The 5871-nt window shown below is 40.5% G+C and overlaps 1 pseudogene; it reads left to right on the forward strand.

Annotated features, from left to right (window-relative positions):
• The first annotated feature begins 4581 nt into the window (after positions 1-4581).
• Positions 4582-5868, forward strand: LOC102857069 (annotated as a pseudogene).
• The last annotated feature ends 3 nt before the right edge of the window (positions 5869-5871 follow it).

Here is a 5871-nt window from a genome sequence, read left to right on the forward strand (position 1 = left end):
TTGTAAAACAATGAAAGAATTTTTCTTTTAGTTTTCAAAGAGAAGCGTGTACTGTGGGGGAAGGGGTGGACAAGGAGAAAAGTGAAACAGTGAATGAAAGGAAATCCAAAGTCTCTGTAATTTTCATTAAAATTAATGAAAAAGAGTATTTTCTGAAATGTCCATTTGTGCCCTAATTACCCATTAGATCATGAGCAGACGCTATAACTTTAGGAAATACAGTCACAAAGAAAAAAAGGATGAATATAGCTACACAAAAAAATTAAACTGTCTATATTAAAAGTGTTTTAAATTAAAGGCAAATAAGTAAGTGTTATGCATGTCAAACAAAAGGTTTATAGTCTCAATTTTAAAACAATAAAAAGATATGATTCTAAAAGAACTAAAACATATCAAAATGTTTCATTTCACTAGCAACTTTAAATTTCAGTAAGATGACTTTTGCCCGTGAAATTGACAATATTACTGGTATTATAGCCATTGTGATTATTATGGTGATAATGAGTTGAAGGGTTGAAAGAGTTAAGGGAAAATACAGATTTTACCTTGACAACAATTTGAAAGTTTCAGGTATTTTGCCCTTAAATTCAACGTTGAGGAAACTCTTAAAAAAATCATAGACATGATCATTTTTTAACTGTTCACACCATTTGTATATCTATTACACAGTAAAGAAATAAATGGTGTTTATTACATTTATTAAAATAAATAGAACTAAATATCTACAATTTGAATTTTTAAAAATAGATACAGTAAGTCCACATTATAGGATACTATGTAGTCACTAAAATGCTTGATGAAATAAAAAGAGCACTGAATCTCATTATTTGTGGTACTCATGTGGTACTCATGTTCTTTAAGAGAGCTCTGGTGGCCTAGTAACAAGAAATTGCACCACCAACCCAAAAGCATGTAGTTCAAAACCACTAACTTCTTCGCAACAGAAAAATAGACAATATCTTCTCATGCTATTCACTGCCTCTGAAAACCCACTGGAAGGTCAGTTATGGGTTGATTCCAACTCCACACTACATAACAACAATAGCATGTTCTATAATCATCAACTAAAACAAGCTTGGAAGCAGGAGTGGCATCCACTTCCAAAATGGCTTGCCTTTGGAAGCTCTGAACAGTACTCAGGTCTTGCATTCATAGAGTCACTATGAGTCATCTACAACTCAATGGCACTTAACAACAATAACAACGACAACATAGAGAGAGCTACATTGGTCTAGTGGACAGAAAGTTATACTACCAGGCCCAAGGTGGGTGATTTTAATCTGCGGCACACAGGCCTGATTTAAATCATTTTTTGTCAAACATTCTTCTAAGTGATAAAGCACTGGTCGGTGCATTGCTGTACAGAGGTAACTCATGGTTGTTATGATGCTAAACACTGTGACAGTGATGTGTCAAATGCGAAAATGGTTACTCACGGTGGACTGTGTTTGATGGAACTTCACGATTAAAACAAGCCTGAAAGCAGGAGTGTCATCCACTTCTGCATTAGCTTGCTTCCAGAAATCCCATGAGTTTTTTCAGGTCTTCATTCATACAATCTCTATGAGTCTTCAACAACTTGATGGTACTTAACAACACCACCACAACATAATCATAAATACTGAATTAAAAGTAAAACCGACTACATAATCAAACATCTCCAACAAGACGAAAAATAACAAGTTAGTCTCGCAACCTCCAGAAGAGAGGAAATTATAAAGATAAAGACTGAAATAAAATGTAATAAAAACCAGAAAAACAATTGAAATAGTCAACAATATCAGAAGCTTGTTATTTGAAAGGGTCAACAAAAAAGATGAAACACTGGCAAACTTAACAAAGGAAAAAGACAGAAATAACTTGAATAACAAATGAAAGAGGTAATGTATAACATTACCAACTGAAATTAAAATAACAATAATGGGATATTATGAAAAGCTATTGCAGTGTTAGCCTAAAGCTAGCTTTTTTTTTTTTTCTTTCTCCATTACCTTAGCCCTCTCTGGTCCCCAGCTACTTTAACTGCAGACAGGTTCCCAGCTACTTTAACTGCAGACATAGTCTTGAAAATCATCAACAGCTGTGGGACTAGGATAAAAGAAAGAGTGCTTCTCACACTGAGCACCAAGATATGAGAGAGACTGAAGCGATAGCCTGGTGAGAGTGAGACCCTGGTGATGGTAGTTGAGAGACTGTGGTATTGCTGTGGAGAAACTGTGGCAAAGTGTAACCAGAGAGGCCCTAAGATAAAGCCACAGTTAAAAGTTTTGCTGTTCTTATTGAATGCTTGAAGGTGGAGCTATCTTACTTATGACTACTCTGAGGTAAACTTTGCTGGATAATTTGGATTTGACTGCTGAATGGAGACCAGAACCTGGACTAATTGAAGAATTGTGACTTGGGGCTAAACTTGAATTTGTGTTGTGAAATATTCTTTGCCTCCCCTACTCTCCAATTTATTTCCCTAATAAACCCCATTCTCAGTACTACAACTATGAGTAAAGTCTGTGAGTCAATAATGAGTATCAAACTTCTTACTATTGATATGACTTTAGAAGCAATATAGGACTGGGCTACAGACTCTGCACTCTGCTATGTGGAAGCAAGGGACTGCTATTTTCACTCTCTCTGACCCCTTCAGAAAGATACTTAGAGCTCTGTGGCTGCATGCTCCATTTTCTGCTCTCAAGACAGCTATACTCTGACAAATTTGTTAACTTAGGGAAACAGACAAATTCCTAGAAGCCCACAACCTCTTGAAATTGACACAGACATAATTAGAATATTTGACCAGACTCATCACAAAGAAGAAATTGATCAGATCATAAAGAGAGTCTTATGGTTCAAAATCAGGAAGGGAGTGCATCAGGAATGCATTTTGTCTCCATAGCTTTTCAATCTATATGCAAAAGATCATTTGAGAGGGTAGGCTTCATGAGGAGGAATGTGACAACAAGATTGGAGGAAGACTCATCAATAACATACATTATGCAGACGATACAACTTTGCTTCCTGAAACTGATGAGGAGCTAAAGTGCTTGCTGCAGAAGGTCAAGGACTGTGGTTTTCAATATGGATTGAAGCTCAACATCAAGAAGGCAAAAATTCTCACCACTGGGTCAATTGGCAACACCATTATGGATGGAGAAGAGATTGAGGTTGTTTACAATTACAGCTTGCTCGGCTCCACAATCAACACTCTTACACCAGCAGTCAAGAAATCAAAAGACAAATAGCATAAAGCAAATTTTCTGTCAAGGAACTTTCCTGAGTACTGAGAAGCAATGATGTCAGTCTAAAGAATAAGATGCACCTGATCAAGGCCATGGTCTTCACAATTATGTGTTATGCATCAGAAAGCTGGACAATAACTAGGGATGATAGAAGAAGAATTGATGCCCTTGAGTTGTGATGCTGAAGAACAGTCTTGAACATAGGCCACCTAGAACAGTCTTAAATATTGATAACCAAGAAAACAAATGGGTCTGTCTTGGAGAAGGTGAAACCAAGTTTCTCCTTGGAGGCTAAGATTTTTAAGCTCTCTTTCACATACTTTGGTCGTGTGGCCAGAAAAGACTGATCCTTGGAGAAGGACATCATACTTGGAAGGATGGAGGGACAGCACAGAAGAGGAAGACCTCGGGTGAGAGGGACTGATAAAATAACTAGGGCAATATAGATAGGTGAGTCAGAGTCAGTGAGACTGGCTCAGGACAGGGCAAGTGATTCAACAGCACATAACAACAACAAAATAAAGTAATACCTTCATGCAGATGACTTCACTGGTGAGTTCTACCAAACATTCAGAGATGAATCGTCACCAATTTATCTTACATTGTTTCAAAATATGGAAAAAGAAAGGACACTCCTAGAGTCACTCTCTGACACAAACAAATTTAATTCCAAAACCAAAAACATTACCAAAAAAGGAAACTATAGATCAATGTCTCTGACTAATAAAGACACAAAACTTGTTAACAAAATCCTGGCCAATAGAACTCAACAATGTTGTTGTTGTTGTTGTTGTTATGTGCCATCTAGTCACTTGCGACTCATAGCAACCCTATTTACAAGAGCCTTAAACGCCGTTCTATCCTATGCCAACCTCACTGTCTCAAACATACTCATTCCCACCACCCAATCATAGAATCGATCCATTTCATCAAGGGTCTTCCTCTCCTGCGCTGTCCCTCCACTCTCCCAAACATGATGTCCCTCTCCAAGTACCAGTCCCTCCTTGCAACATGCCCAAAGGATGTCAGATGAAGCTTCAGAATCCTTGACTCCAGGGAGCATTCTGGCTTCACCCTCTCCATGACAAACCTATTTGTTCTCCTAGCAGTCCATGGTATATTCAACACCACAGCTCAAAGACATCAATTCTCTATCATTCTTAGTCACTGTCCAACTCTCTGATGCATAGCACGTAACTGCAAAGACTATAGCCTGGATCAGGTGCACCTTAGTCTCCAGCCTGATGTCGTTGCTCTTCGGTACTCTTGAGAGGTCCATCACGGCTGACTTTCCCAATGAAATTTGTCTCTTGATTTCCTGGCTGCCATTACCAAGAGTATTGACTGTGCATCCGCTGCTGCTGCTGTGTCCCGCCGGAGGAAAGCCGAGTATCCACGCCGGCGGAGGAGCAGCCCCAGCGCCAGGCCTCCCGATGCCCGAGGACAGCAGTCCCAGGCCGCAAAGCCACCCCGTCTCCAGCTCAGGGCAAGAAGAGTCCGCGACTCGTGTGTGTATACAAAGTAACAACGGATAAAGATGCCAAGAGAGAAGATGACGAGGCTTCTGCCCTCCCTCCGGAAGTGTCCATTGCTGCCACGAGGCCTCACCGGGGCTGGCGCAGTAGTAGCAGGACATCTGTCTCCCGCCATCGTGATACAGAGAATACTAGGAGCTCTAGATCCAAGACCGGTTCATTGCAGCTCATCTGTAAGTCAGAACCCAATACTGATCAGCTTGATTACGATGTTGGAGAAGAGCATCAGTCTCCTGGTGGCATTAGTAGTGAAGAGGAAGAGGAAGAAGTAGAGATGTTAGTCAGCGAAGAGGAAATACCATTCAAAGATGACCCACGAGATGAAGCCTACAAAACACACTTAGAAAGGGAAACTCCAAAGCCACGGAGAAGATCAGGGAAAGTGAAAGAAGAGAAAGAGAAGAAGGAAATTAAAGTGGAAGTCGAAGTGGAGGTGAAGGAAGAGGAGAATGAAATTAGGGACGTTGAGGAGCCACCTAGGAAGAATGGAAGAAGGCGAAAAGATGACAAAAGCCCTCGGTTACCCAAAAGGAGGACAAAGCCTCCAATCCAGTATGTCCACTGTGAGAAGGAAGGATGTGGGACAGTTCTTGTTCACCCTCGCTATCTGCAGCACCACATTAAATATCAGCATTTGCTGAAGAAATATGTATGTCCCCATCCTTCTTGTGGACGACTCTTCAGGCTCCAGAAGCAGCTTCTACAACATGCCAAAACCCATACAGATCAGAGGGATTATATCTGTGAATATTGTGCTCGGGCCTTCAAGAGTTCACATAATCTGGCAGTGCACCTGATGATTCACACTGGTGAAAAGCCGTTACAAATAATAAAAAAAAAAGCCGTTACAATGTGAGATCTGTGGCTTTACTTGTCGGCAAAAGGCGTCCCTCAACTGGCACATGAAGAAGGATGATGCAGACTCCTTCTGCCAGTTCTCTTGTGATATCGGTGGCAAAAAGTTTGAGAAGGAGGACGGTGTAGTGGCACATAAAGCAAAAATCCACCCCGAGGTGCTGATTGCAGAAGCTCTTGCTGCCAATGCAGGCGCCCTCATCACCAGCACAGATATCTTGGGCACTAACCCAGAGACCCTCACACAA

The sequence above is a fragment of the Elephantulus edwardii genome, unplaced genomic scaffold, assembly GCF_000299155.1.
Source record: "Elephantulus edwardii isolate Elephantulus edwardi_28Jun2011 unplaced genomic scaffold, EleEdw1.0 scaffold00018, whole genome shotgun sequence".
NCBI classification, from domain to species: domain Eukaryota; kingdom Metazoa; phylum Chordata; class Mammalia; order Macroscelidea; family Macroscelididae; genus Elephantulus; species Elephantulus edwardii.